The sequence below is a fragment of the Eubalaena glacialis genome, chromosome 1 (assembly GCF_028564815.1).
Source record: "Eubalaena glacialis isolate mEubGla1 chromosome 1, mEubGla1.1.hap2.+ XY, whole genome shotgun sequence".
Taxonomy (NCBI): Eukaryota; Metazoa; Chordata; class Mammalia; order Artiodactyla; family Balaenidae; genus Eubalaena; species Eubalaena glacialis.
In genome coordinates this window covers 164,762,940-164,775,482 of record NC_083716.1, presented here as the reverse complement: position 1 = coordinate 164,775,482, position 12,543 = coordinate 164,762,940, and positions in this window count along the sequence as shown.

Below are 12,543 nucleotides of genomic sequence, written 5' to 3'. Positions count from 1 at the left end.
CTTCTGAGTACTAATTATTAATTTTTCTACTGGTTAATAATTTTTCAATCCCCTAATATTTATAATGTATACAATAAATTCTAGGTATTACAGGTATAAAGACAAAGACATGATATTTTTTCTGAGTGTTAGTGAGAAGATAGAAATGAAAACACACTTAATGATCAAAACAATTGTTGATTTGATGAAGGTATTTCAGAGATTAGTAGGAGCATAGGAGAAGGACTATTACATTAGAAGAGAGAAATTCATTCAATAGTTGCATCATTCTTCTCAAAGATGTTTTACATTAAATACTATGTTTTCAAAAGACCTGAACAGCCTCTGACAAGTGACTATCGAAGCTTTACAGGAATTAAAGGCTAATAACTATATGGACTAATTTTGGGACATTGGTCAATTGTTCTGTCATCCTATAGATAAAGGCTGTATCAGATATCTTGCAAAAAATTTCCAAGGAGAGTTTCAAGAACCACACATCTCTACTCAAGTCAAGGAGGCAATAAGAAACAATATTCTATCTTTTTAAAAAAGATATTTAGAGTCTATCAAAAATAAAATCGAAACAATATACTAAAATCAAGAGTAAAAGTTTTATAGTGTTAGAAAATCTTAGAGACTAGGTAATTAGATACTTCTAAACTTTTTCTGTGGAGTCAATCCAACCACTTGAAAAATGAATATCAAGAATATAAAACACATTGTAAAGCAATTATACTTAAAAAAAAAAAAAGAATATAAAACAATTAAAAAGGAGCACTGTTCTGATGAAGTAAGTTTTTACCCCTTGAAGCCACCAATGTACCTGGCAGTGGTGTGCTAGCCTCAGCTCATCTGGCTCATGACACCCAGTTGGCATCCCTTCCCAACTTTGCATTCAGTGATGTTACACTGGCAGCTTGTAAATGGCCATGGGGAGGGTATTTATATCCTGGAAACTGGCAAAGGCTACAAATCAGAACTTCTTTTTCTTTTCCAGAAAGCCATTGTTAAACATCTACCAGTCTGCCACTGAGTACTGAGTATGTAATGGGAGTACTCTGAGGAACACAACTGAAAAAAACATCAATCTAGTGTAATATCTACATGTTACACTGAGGGGCTCAGAGAGATGAAATAGTATTCTTTGCAGATTAACAGATTGTGATAGATTACAATGGATCTTTACAAGTGATGCTGTTAATGGGCTGAATTGTGTCCCTTTAAAATTCATATATTGAAGACCTAACACCCAGTGCCTTGAAGATAGGACCTTTCAAGAGGTGATTAAATTATAATGAGGCCATTAGGGTGGGCCCTAATTCAATGACTTATGTCCTTAAAAGAAGAGGAAATTTAGAAACACAAAGAGACACCAGGGATGCGCGCTCACAGAGGAAAGACCATGTGAGGACACGGGGAGGAAGTGGCCATCTGGAATCCAAGGACAGATACCCCAGGAGACACCAACACCTTGATCTTGGACTTCCAGACTCCAGAGCTGTGAGAAATAAATTTCTGTTTTAGCCTCCCAGTCTGTGGTGCTTTGTTATGGCAGCTCTAACAAACTGATACAGATGTTTAAGGTCTTTGCCCAAGAACAGTATGGCACAAAAATGACAGAGCAATCATGGAAGATCATAGCATGACCTTATCAAGTGTGTTTCTGGTCATTGTTTCACCAATGACTCAGTTGTAGGAGCCTTGTTTTTCAAACATACATACAAGCAGATGGGTATACTAGGCTTAGCTTCTGCCTCTCTAGAAATCAGGATTTATTCTTAATTCTTTTATTCTTCTTTAAAAAGTAACAAGCATCTCTTTGCACCTAGCTAATCTTGCATTAACTTTGGGTATATTTCTGCTGTGAATTCAGATCAGAGTAAACAGATTCTTGGTCTAGTAAATAGGCAAATCATTCACCAGAAAAGCAGGGACACGTCTGAGAAATTCTTATCCTCTGATTGTACGAATTTCATGCACATCTTTGGGAAAAAAAGGTGAAGTTTGTTAATGTACTTCCTGATCACAAACTGTATGATTTCATTTGACAAGTATTGCCAATTGCAGGAGTAAATTGTATTGTTCCTTACACAATTATCACACAATTCTCATTCCTGGGTCTTCCATTAATAAAATATTTTCCTTCTTATTCAGCTAGATATTATTAACCTGTTCTTAACTCTTTACTTCCCCAACCACTGTCTTTTACAGCTTCCTTCACTTAACCTTCTTTCTGGTTTTCCTATTTCTTTGGTTTTCCTGGTACTAATAGATAAACTGACCTCCTCTATTTTTAATTTAACAGAACATACATGAGTGTCTCAGCTCAACAACAGAAGACAAACAGCCTTCCTGTTATTGTAAAACAGCTTTAAGAAGTATTTCTACAGCAATAGAACTGGAATCCAGAGCAACTATCGGCAGTAGAATGGTAAATCACTGTTATTTTCCTGACTATGAATACAAGCAGTATGCTTGCAAAGCCATAATATCACCAGAGGTGATCATTAGTGAATTGCATTTATCATATCTTAATGTGTGATTTTCCACATAGTTAGTGTTGTAGGTCTCTTTTACAACAGTGTGCCTTTTGACCTTCTTTTTTTGAAGCTCAGCGTCTTGAAATTGAAACTTCAATTTCTAATGCCTGTTTGTCATTCTGCATATGTTTACTTCTGGGATTAAAAAATTTGAGAAACAAGAATATGTAGCAACACATTTCTGGATGTTAATATTGCTGCTGATCTGATTCATATTTTTGTAATGTACCATCATCAATATTTGAAAAGAACAACTATATTTAGCACAAGTTCTATGAAATATTTCATTGTGAAAAATTTGATCAGAAGACATGTGTCCTTCCAACTAGGTATTTATCTAAGATGCTGCAATTAAAAACATCAAAATATGTAGTTGGTATGCATATAAATATAAAAAGTATTTGAGAATAGCAAAGCATTGGCTGTTCTTTGGTTCTTGACTTGGTTTTCTATTTCTTGCTTTATATTTTGGGGGAGCAACCAAACCTCTCTGTACATAGTTTCATCAGAAATAAAATGAAGCTCTCCTTTCCATTAAATAGTTCTTATACAAGACCTGAATACTCAAGCAGAAATGTATTGCCAATATACAATTGTTAAATTTAAAATTATTGCAATTTTTCGTAGAATAAATGTATAACAACACCTTCATTTACTTCTCAGCATTGAGAAGAAAACTGATGTATTCATCACATAGAAAACAACATCTCTCAACAGTTTTTTGTTTTTTTTTTATTTCACAGGTATAAATTTTACTTCAGAAATTTTTATGTTTTAAAAATGTAATGTGTATTCTGAGTTATAATGTTTTGTTGTTAAATAGAGATTTCAAAAGTAATATGACACATTAACATTTTCAGAAAATCTTAGCTAAATCAGAGGTTTGGATGAAAAGGGAGTTCACAAATTGATGTTCTGATAAACTCTTGTTTTGCACACTAAATAGGCAATTCTGGGGTTCTTCAAATGTAATATCTATAGAATGTCTTCTTTTGAGGAGTTCCAAATTCCTAACAAATATGGTTTTACTAAATCCACATGAGGTTGCATATTTTTATTCCAAGAATATGCTGTATGTTTAGAAAATTGAGGGGCTCAAATATTATATGTTGAAATTGCATAGCAGAGTCATCGACAGTTGCCAAACAACAGAATTGCTTTGTCTTTTGAATATTGCCATTAAGAAATGCGCACCAACGTCCTTGGAAATGATATTTTAAAATTTCAAAAAAACCCCCACACACACAAAAACCCTCAATTGGTTCTTCTCATTTCCCTGCATAAAATAGCACTATATTAATTATAATAGAATAGAATAATTTCCTCTTATTTGATAAAAATATAATATTCCATAACTTGTTTTATGACCACAGATAATTACTTTTACCCATATTGAAGAAAAAGTAGCAAATATTTAGAAAGATACTAAAAAAACACTAGACATTTTGCTTACCAAAAATTGTCTACACTTCAAAATGTGATAACAATTTGAAAAAAAAAAGCCCTCATAGAACTGATCTTCATAAATATCAATTGATCTTCATAAATATCAATATGCCTGTAAAAATTAGGATTTTATTTTATGGAATTACTTTAGTTTTACCTTTTAATTTTTAACTACAAAATCAAGAATACCCTTGTTGAAATAAAATCAAGTAGCTCAGAATTATATGTAGTTGGTTATGAAATTCTCCCTCCCAACCCCTCTATTTCTATTCCCAGAGATACCTACTAGTAAACATTTGGTGTGTATTATGTCAGACCTCCTTTCCTCATATAACCAAATATAGAATTTAAAAATGATCATTCCATACATATTTTTTTGCTGCTTGCTTTTTAAACATTTAAGAATATCTTTTCATGCCAGTACATGAAGAGTTACCTCATTCTTTCAAATGGCTTAACAGCATTTTACTGTATGAATATGTCATTATTTATTGAATTAAATATCTATAGGTGGATGTTTAGGTTGTTTCCAATTTTAATTCAATTTCTAAGGGAATAGTTGTAAAACATATGCTTTAATTATGAGCCAGAGTATTAGTTATTCAGATGAAGAACACTAATCTCCTAGAGACTTCTCACTGACTAAAGTCAAAATAGAAAAAATAGAGACCTAGATTTTATACTACATTTTTATATCAGTCAGCAACTATGTAGTGTATTGGAAAGGACTGTAGATTTGGAGCCAAGGAATCTGGGTCTCTTTCAAACCCTGCCACTTATTAATTATATGGCATTGGGCAAACCATCTCACTTTTCTGAACCTTGTTTTTTCATCGACAAAATGATGAATGTAAACTCCATGGTCTTTAAAGAGTCTAAGAACTCTAAATGGAAGATTCGACGTCGCTATTGTAAAAAATTATGTACCCATCACTCACTAGGTGAGGTGAGGATTTCAGAGAAAAATAAGCAGTCCCCCATCACCTTAGATTATTTATTTTGTGGTAGGAAAGGCTGATGGGCGTCATGGCACATTAATTGAAGAATAGCCAAAATTTATACTCCTTTCCATGCCTATATTTTAGCCATTCCTTGTCCTATATTCTATTCTACAGATATATTTGGGGAATCCAGACTTTATATTCTTAGGTGGGATGTCCTATACTCAGACACAGCAGATTAATTCAGTTTTGGATGGAAGAGTTTCTGATGCTTGGTCAGTCTTGGATTGATTATATTTTCTCAGAGCCTTCCTTGTCTGGGTAGATTCTTGACGTTAGAATTGAATTAGGACAGGCTGTTTAGAATGTAGTGTGCCAAGGAGCAGCTTTTAGAGATTCTGTCAGTGGCGTAGAACTGATTCAAGGACACTAGTATTTAGTATTTACTCTTGCTTCTTCTCCTAGTTTACTAGATGATTTGCTTTTGGATCTGTCTGAATCGTTAGATAAAGAACGGATACATAAGTTGGTTCTCTAAAATGGTAACATGGGAATAATTGATTTTGATCATTCCATTATTTAGTTCAATTAAAATAAAAATGGGCTTCTTTTGCGGAGCCCTTTCTTTGGTCACACATATCAGGCACAACTCTATGGTCTCTGTGTCTGGGTAATGACAATAACAATGTCAAGTATAAAGATTCTCTTGAAAAAGTGTGTAAAACGTTTGGATGCATGTTGCCACAAGGCAGTACGGTTATTAACATATTATGATTTTTTTCCACTAAGTCCAAACTGAGTACCTGAACTCAAGCTAAGATGTGAACTAAAGGAAGTTCTCTTGTAGTAGCAGATAGGTCATCTACTATAATTGTAAACACCCGTTGCCCAGACTAATTTTATTTATGCCTCTGATGGTGCGAGATTTTATTTGCTTTAGGTTGCATTTCCCAACAAAATGTACTTCATAACCAATTTTCTTAATGGCAATTCATACACGGTGTATTTAATAATGTCATTAATTGCTCTGTTACTAATTGTTTCATTACCTTTCTCATATTAGCAACTGTGAACACCCAACATTATTTATCAGGTGTATGAGTGCCCTCTCTCTCCTGGGCAGTGATGCTTACTTAGGAACGGAAATGAAACCCTTTAGCAGGATTCCTGCCTTTCCCCACAGCTCCTACTGTCACCTGGGGTGAAGGCCAGCTCTAATTTTTAAAATAATTGCCATGAATATAGTTTATATATACAAGGAGCCCATGAAAACGGCTTCAGTGTTGATCCTCACATTAATCCCGTTTTTCTACTCTCAGAAGAAAAACTAACATTATCCTTATATAAATAATTTATATGAAACCATTGGCAGGGGAGTGGGGTGGTACTGGTAGCTTATCTAAGAAGCCTGATAGGCCAGATTGCTGCTTCTACTAGGGGCTAGAAGATTTTTAATGATGTTCCTGCATTTCTTTTAATTATTTCCATAAGGTTACAGACCCGATGCAAATATCTTGTAAAATGTATGAATTTGAATAAAAAATTTTACAGGTCAGTATCAATAATCATGTGAAAGCTTCACAGGAATTTACTCTCTGTTAAAACTAAAAGGACTAAGAGTGTTTTTTAACTGCTTTGCTCTTCATCTGAACACAATGATTTCTTTAGTCTACCTTCTTTTTCCTTTCGGGGAGCTTAATTTAATATGAATCGTCGAAGAAAAATAGTAGCTGTTTATAAAGCAAATTCATCTCTTTTATTTGTATATTGGGTTGGCTATGCAGCCTTGTTTCATTTAAAAAAAAATTGTTCACATTTTCGTCTTGAACATTTTTCAGATAACTTTATCCACTTCTAACCAAAAAGCTTTAAAATATTTTTTTTAGAATCTTGATGTTAATGCAGGCACCACTACCAATTCTGGGTGAGACAAATGAATCTATTTTCTCAGCAAGATTCAAGACTTCATGCCCCCTGTTAAGGCTCATGCTATGAGCAGGGCTGGTACTGTTTATGACAGATGCAAATTATACTCAACATCTTTTGTATTTTACAATTTATAGTCAGGCATGCATCCTCCAAATCCAATTCTTTCCTTTAAAGCCCAGAATTCTGGACACTTCATAAAGCAAAAAGCTTGCTGCCACCTTCAAGGAACTCAAATTATCTGATTTTTTTATTTGCTGCTGCCATTAGATTGAAATGATTTTTCTTCAGTTTGCTCAAAGCCAGATTTAAAGTCAGGTCCCAGAGGTAACAGGAAAGTCGATCCCCTAAGCTACTCAGTCGTTGTTTGCTTTTTTTACATGTAATATCCTACTTCTAAGCCAGAATATAATTTAAAATACAAAACACACTGTACATAAATATGTCCTTTGGAAGTTTTGTAATCTGACATTTAATAGAAGTTAACTAAGTGCCTTATATCATGTTTGTTGAGGAAAATGTAGAAATTACAAATATCCTTCAAGACAATTATTTCTTAATAGCTTTCTACATATTTTGAATGCTACACATTTCCTTACTACTTTAGATCAATAACATGACGTGCTCTTTTTGAACAGAGACCTGCTAGATTTCTCATTTACTATGCACCTAAATAAGCTAAAAAACATTCAAAACACTTCATACATTATGAGCTTCTGATAGGCATTCCAAGAGCTCTCCTTTGCAGTCACTTTCTGTTTGCTGGGGAACAGCAAAGGGTTACTTCAGCCCAGACGCTGCAAGTACCAGCAACAGGAATCCATTGGCTTTCATTTGTCCATGTCTTTCATTTGATACTACCAGTATTAATAGCTTTGCAAGGAAATTCTGCAGTCATTAATCATAATAATTAATCAGATCCAATTATATTGCATATAAATGTGAACAAATTGCTGAAAAAATAATGATCTATCACCAACATGTCACAAGGAGAAAGAGACTAAAATAGTAATTAGAAGCAGGGATTTAGTTGTATACAAGTGCCCTGCAACTGATTTTAACAGTATGATGATTCGATGATGTAATTAGTCAAAAGTCTAGCAGGCTTTTTTATAGCAGACCATCTAATGACTGTACATCTGGAGAAAATAAAGTCCACTTTTCTATAAGATCGTTCTGCATTTGCTCCTTACTTTGCGCTTCTGAATAAAGGAGATCTGCTGCCCTTGGCTTTCTAATACTGGGAACTAAATTGTTCCTGCATATGTTTTCTAGATTTTCAATGTCTGTTTGTAAAGTAAGGCTGTCTGTTAACTGAAGATCACTGAAGTTAGGAATTAAGATACTCTAATAACATTTTTTTTTTACTCTTGTAATCATAAAAATGCGTAACATAATTCAAAATACAATGTTTTGATTATAGTAAGTTAACACTGTGGGTGGCGTACATGATAGCTATGTTCACCTATCTTCTTTCCCTTGAACTGAACTGAAAACATTTCAGTAAATGGAATTACTCTGTTTTCACTTCAGTTAGCACTCTCCAGAGCACTGGCAGATTTTATCAGAAACCATTTTTTAAAAATATGTGTGTGTGTGTGTGTGTGTGTGCGCGCGTGTATAAATTCTTCTTTAAAATATTTTAAAATCTGACCAAAGTACATTGTTCCATATAAGTTATTCTGTAAAACAATTTTAATAGGTCTTTTCTTTTTATTTTCACTTGTCTCACAGGATAGAGCTTCCAAACATATATTTTCAATTTAAAACTTGTGCTATGCACATACATAATTAGCACTAGTTTATTGTGTGGTCAAATATGTATTTTTAAACCTTTCAAAACATTTCCTTGCTTGACTCACAGATTACACATAAAATGGTTAACTAAAGATTGATGAGCAGTTTTTATGATAGGTTTGCGACTTGAAAATAAATGTTAGGTTCATCATAGTTTTCAATATTAAGCACTGCACTTTACCGTCTTTGATCTCAGTGTTGTGACTACTACAAAGAAATAAAACCTTATCTTACCTTTTCCAGCATCTACTGCAGAAGACCTCAATAATGCATAAGAACATCTGGAAGTACGGTAATTTCAGCTATTAGAGATAAGAATTGACACAGAACAGGTAAACCCTACAAAGTCATCATGTTGAAATGAACTGATTAAGGTTTAGTAACATAAAACATCATGTATAGTGTTTCCATGCTAGCCACATCTTGCTATTTTATATTAAAAAAGGAATGTCAATTATATATATTTAATAGGTTGATTAGCTGGTAGCAATATTATATTTTACATAAAGAGACAGAAATGTCTGCAGATCTATTGCCATACACATCTATTTAGAGTTAACTGTGAGTTCATAGAAAATACATGGGCATAGTAAACAGGGTTTTGAAATGACAATTTTTTACTGGTTGAAAGTGCTAATTGCTAGTTTCTCAAGGGTATAGAATTAATCACCTGCTAGATTTACAGTCTCTAGGTTGAGACCTGAGGATGGAGGCAATAAGAAAAGCTCTTGAGGGACATATCATATGGTGAGTCTAAATATCAGTCTCTATGCATATGTAAATTGGTAACAAAGTTTTTTCAAAGCTCAAGTATGCTAATTTCAAACAGGCAAGACTAAAGCTAGCTTTTAGCAGCTGTTTAACGTCTGCCTGTGGGTGGTAGAGAGAGCTTAAAATACAAGCAAACAGTGGTGCATAAGTAATTAAGCAACATTTTGCTGGGCATAAATAATTCTGTTTATATTGCTCTTTTGAAGAGTATAGAATACAAAATAACAGATCAAGTGCACCTTTGGTCACCAGAGGTTAACTGTTCTTCCTCCTTACCTTTTCTTTGGTTTTATGATTTAAGGGGAATAAATAACAGAGTCAATCTTTTATAACTTCATAGGAAATAAAATCATTTAAGGTGGGAAAAAACCCTATTACAGAATCACTGTTCTTATAGTTCAACTATATTGTTTTTAGCCTATTCCTCTAGTGATTTATTGGAAGAAAATGTAATATCTAATCAAAGATTTGCTTATTAACATTTATTTTAGTATTATTGAAAGTGAATTATCGTGATGTGTTAAAAAAATTAAACTTTTAACAAAATCTAAAAGAAAGAAAAATGCCTCAATTTTTCAGGACCAATTTTAATTATCCCATACATTAAAAATAAATAGGTAAGTGATTCACTCAGAGGTCATTGCCTAAAAATGAGGAATGCTTAATTCACTGTACCACATATAGGATAATCACCTAATTTTAACAGCTCTTGCTAAACCACTAGAAATGTCTAAAAGCAAAAGGAAAGCTGGTATAAAAAAACTGCATTTGATTCAATAAAAACCTTGAAATTGACCAGAAGGAAGATGAAAGATTTAACACGATTTAGAAATACCTAGTCTGGAAAGAAAGGATTATAGATACTAACTGTGAAAAGAGTCAGGGGTTTAAACTTTGTTTTCGTTAAATATTCATGGCTTAAGGAGTTAATGGTTAAAGGAAGTACTCAGTTGGGTATCAGATATTATAAAGGGCTTTATAACAAATAAGAATGCTAGGAAAGCAGGAGTAGCCATTTATGCACAAGATTGCTATTTCCCTTTGCAATGAAGGAGCAGGTAAACGAAATAGAATTTTCAAAACCCCCTTTTATCCATCCTCTACATTCTAAAAAAATATGTAAAATTTGGTGAAGTAAAACAATTGGTTTTTTATGACATTTCTATGTTTTCCAATTTTGCATTTTTTAACATATTATGAGGTTGGGTTTTAAAACCACATGGCCTGAACAGAAGAACGGATGGGACAATAGGTGATATGTACAGACTTGATATTCAGTCCAGGTGAACTGTCCTAGGAAAGATGTTGTTACTTTGTACCTGGTTCTTCCCCTTTCTCTTCTACCAGATGTGGATATTAACACCTGTTCCAGTCCCCCTAACAAAGTAAAAAGATGAAATTCAGTTAAATGACTAGAAAATAAGCATTTCTTTGGGACACCATTCTAAAGCTTCTCAGGCTCACTGAACATCTTACTCAGATTCACTTTCATTCTCTATGAACCAATGGACAGAGCTCTCATTATCTAGCTAATGGAGGATGGATGGGAGAAGGAAGCAAGTAACAGGTTCCCTATATCTACATGACAATTTTAAGATTTGTTTTAAAATTCTGACAAAAATGGATAGTAAATAGTCACCACTACTCAAACTAGTATAATTAGGGTTCTTTTTCCTTAGTCAATATTTTCCTGAAAATTGTACTTGTTGTCTATGCATATCCTGAGTAATAATTTCTTTTTTAAATCAGAGGAGGCCTTGACTACGTATGTTTAGGTAAAAACTTGCATATTTTTATATGCTGTTAGGTTTGCATAAGTCTTGGCCATGTATGATTAGGTATGAACTTTAAATATTGTTTTAGGAAATTTGTAGTGTTCTGCTTGGCCATTCATTTTTCTTCCTCTTGATCTTCAGCCTTCTGTGTGCTGCTTAGTACCTATTATTATTTTGGACTTGCATATGCTCTGAGGTGTTTGTCCCACCAAAAATAGACAGTTACTAAAAAAGCAAAGTAACACTGGAAGCGGAATTAAGTTTGGGTTGCCATAGACATACCATGGTACCTTTGTTCTATACCTCCTCATGCATTTGTCAGTAGAGGATAACAGTTTCTACACTTCACTGTAATTCATAAGTAAAAATGTTGCTTTTATTTCTCATATTATCTGTGGAGGTATGAATGCAGCCAAGCTTAGACTTTTGGTGATCAGATTAGTTTAATGCATATTTAAAAAGACAGTAGTATAATTTTGTTCAGAATAATCAGTCTAACTGATACAGACCTCAACATAGTAATGAACTATGATCAACTTACTTTGTTCCACTGGCAAAGTTAATATTAACCTGCAAGATATGAAGGAACAGTGTATAGATGACTAGGAGAGATCAGAAACAAAGGTCCAAGTTGGAAAGCTGATCTAACAGATACTGAAATCTGGAGTTTTATTCCAGAGCCAAGTCCAGTACTAGGAAGGCAGAAAGTGATAGATACAATGTATATAGATACCCAATATCAATTAGCAAGAAGATTATGGGACCAGGAAAATCCAGAGAATTCTAATCCCAGGATAGAGACTACTTATCTTCTACAAACTTTGATACTTTTTGTAGTGTATTTATATACAAACACATACACACATATGCAGAGTCAGAGGGTTGCAGAGACTCTGCAGTCTCTGCAGATATATCTTCTGTAAAGGTGGGCAAAGCAGAAAATTCCCTTAAGGATAATAAGGCATATTCTCAGAAATATTTGTAATCCTTTATGCTCAGTGCTTCATTTCATCAGAAGGAAATACAGATTTACTTATTCATTCTTCCATTCACTCAGCCACTGACTGTTTTCTTCCTTACTACAATGTGTAGGACAGAGTGCAAATTAAAACAAATGCAAAGATACATAGGGTACAGTAGAATAGTAGGGTCAATAAATGTGGAAATACTGAAAAGTCAGAGTTGAATATTACTTATTGCTGACAGGTCTCTCACTTGATCTCTGACTTTTTAAGCCAGCATTATGACAGCTATTAAGAGATGGGATTACCTGTAATGTGATCCAACATATATAGAGAATACAGAATATCTGTGAATATAAAATATCTACTGTAAACTTTCCCTTTTCAGCCACTCTGTAAAATT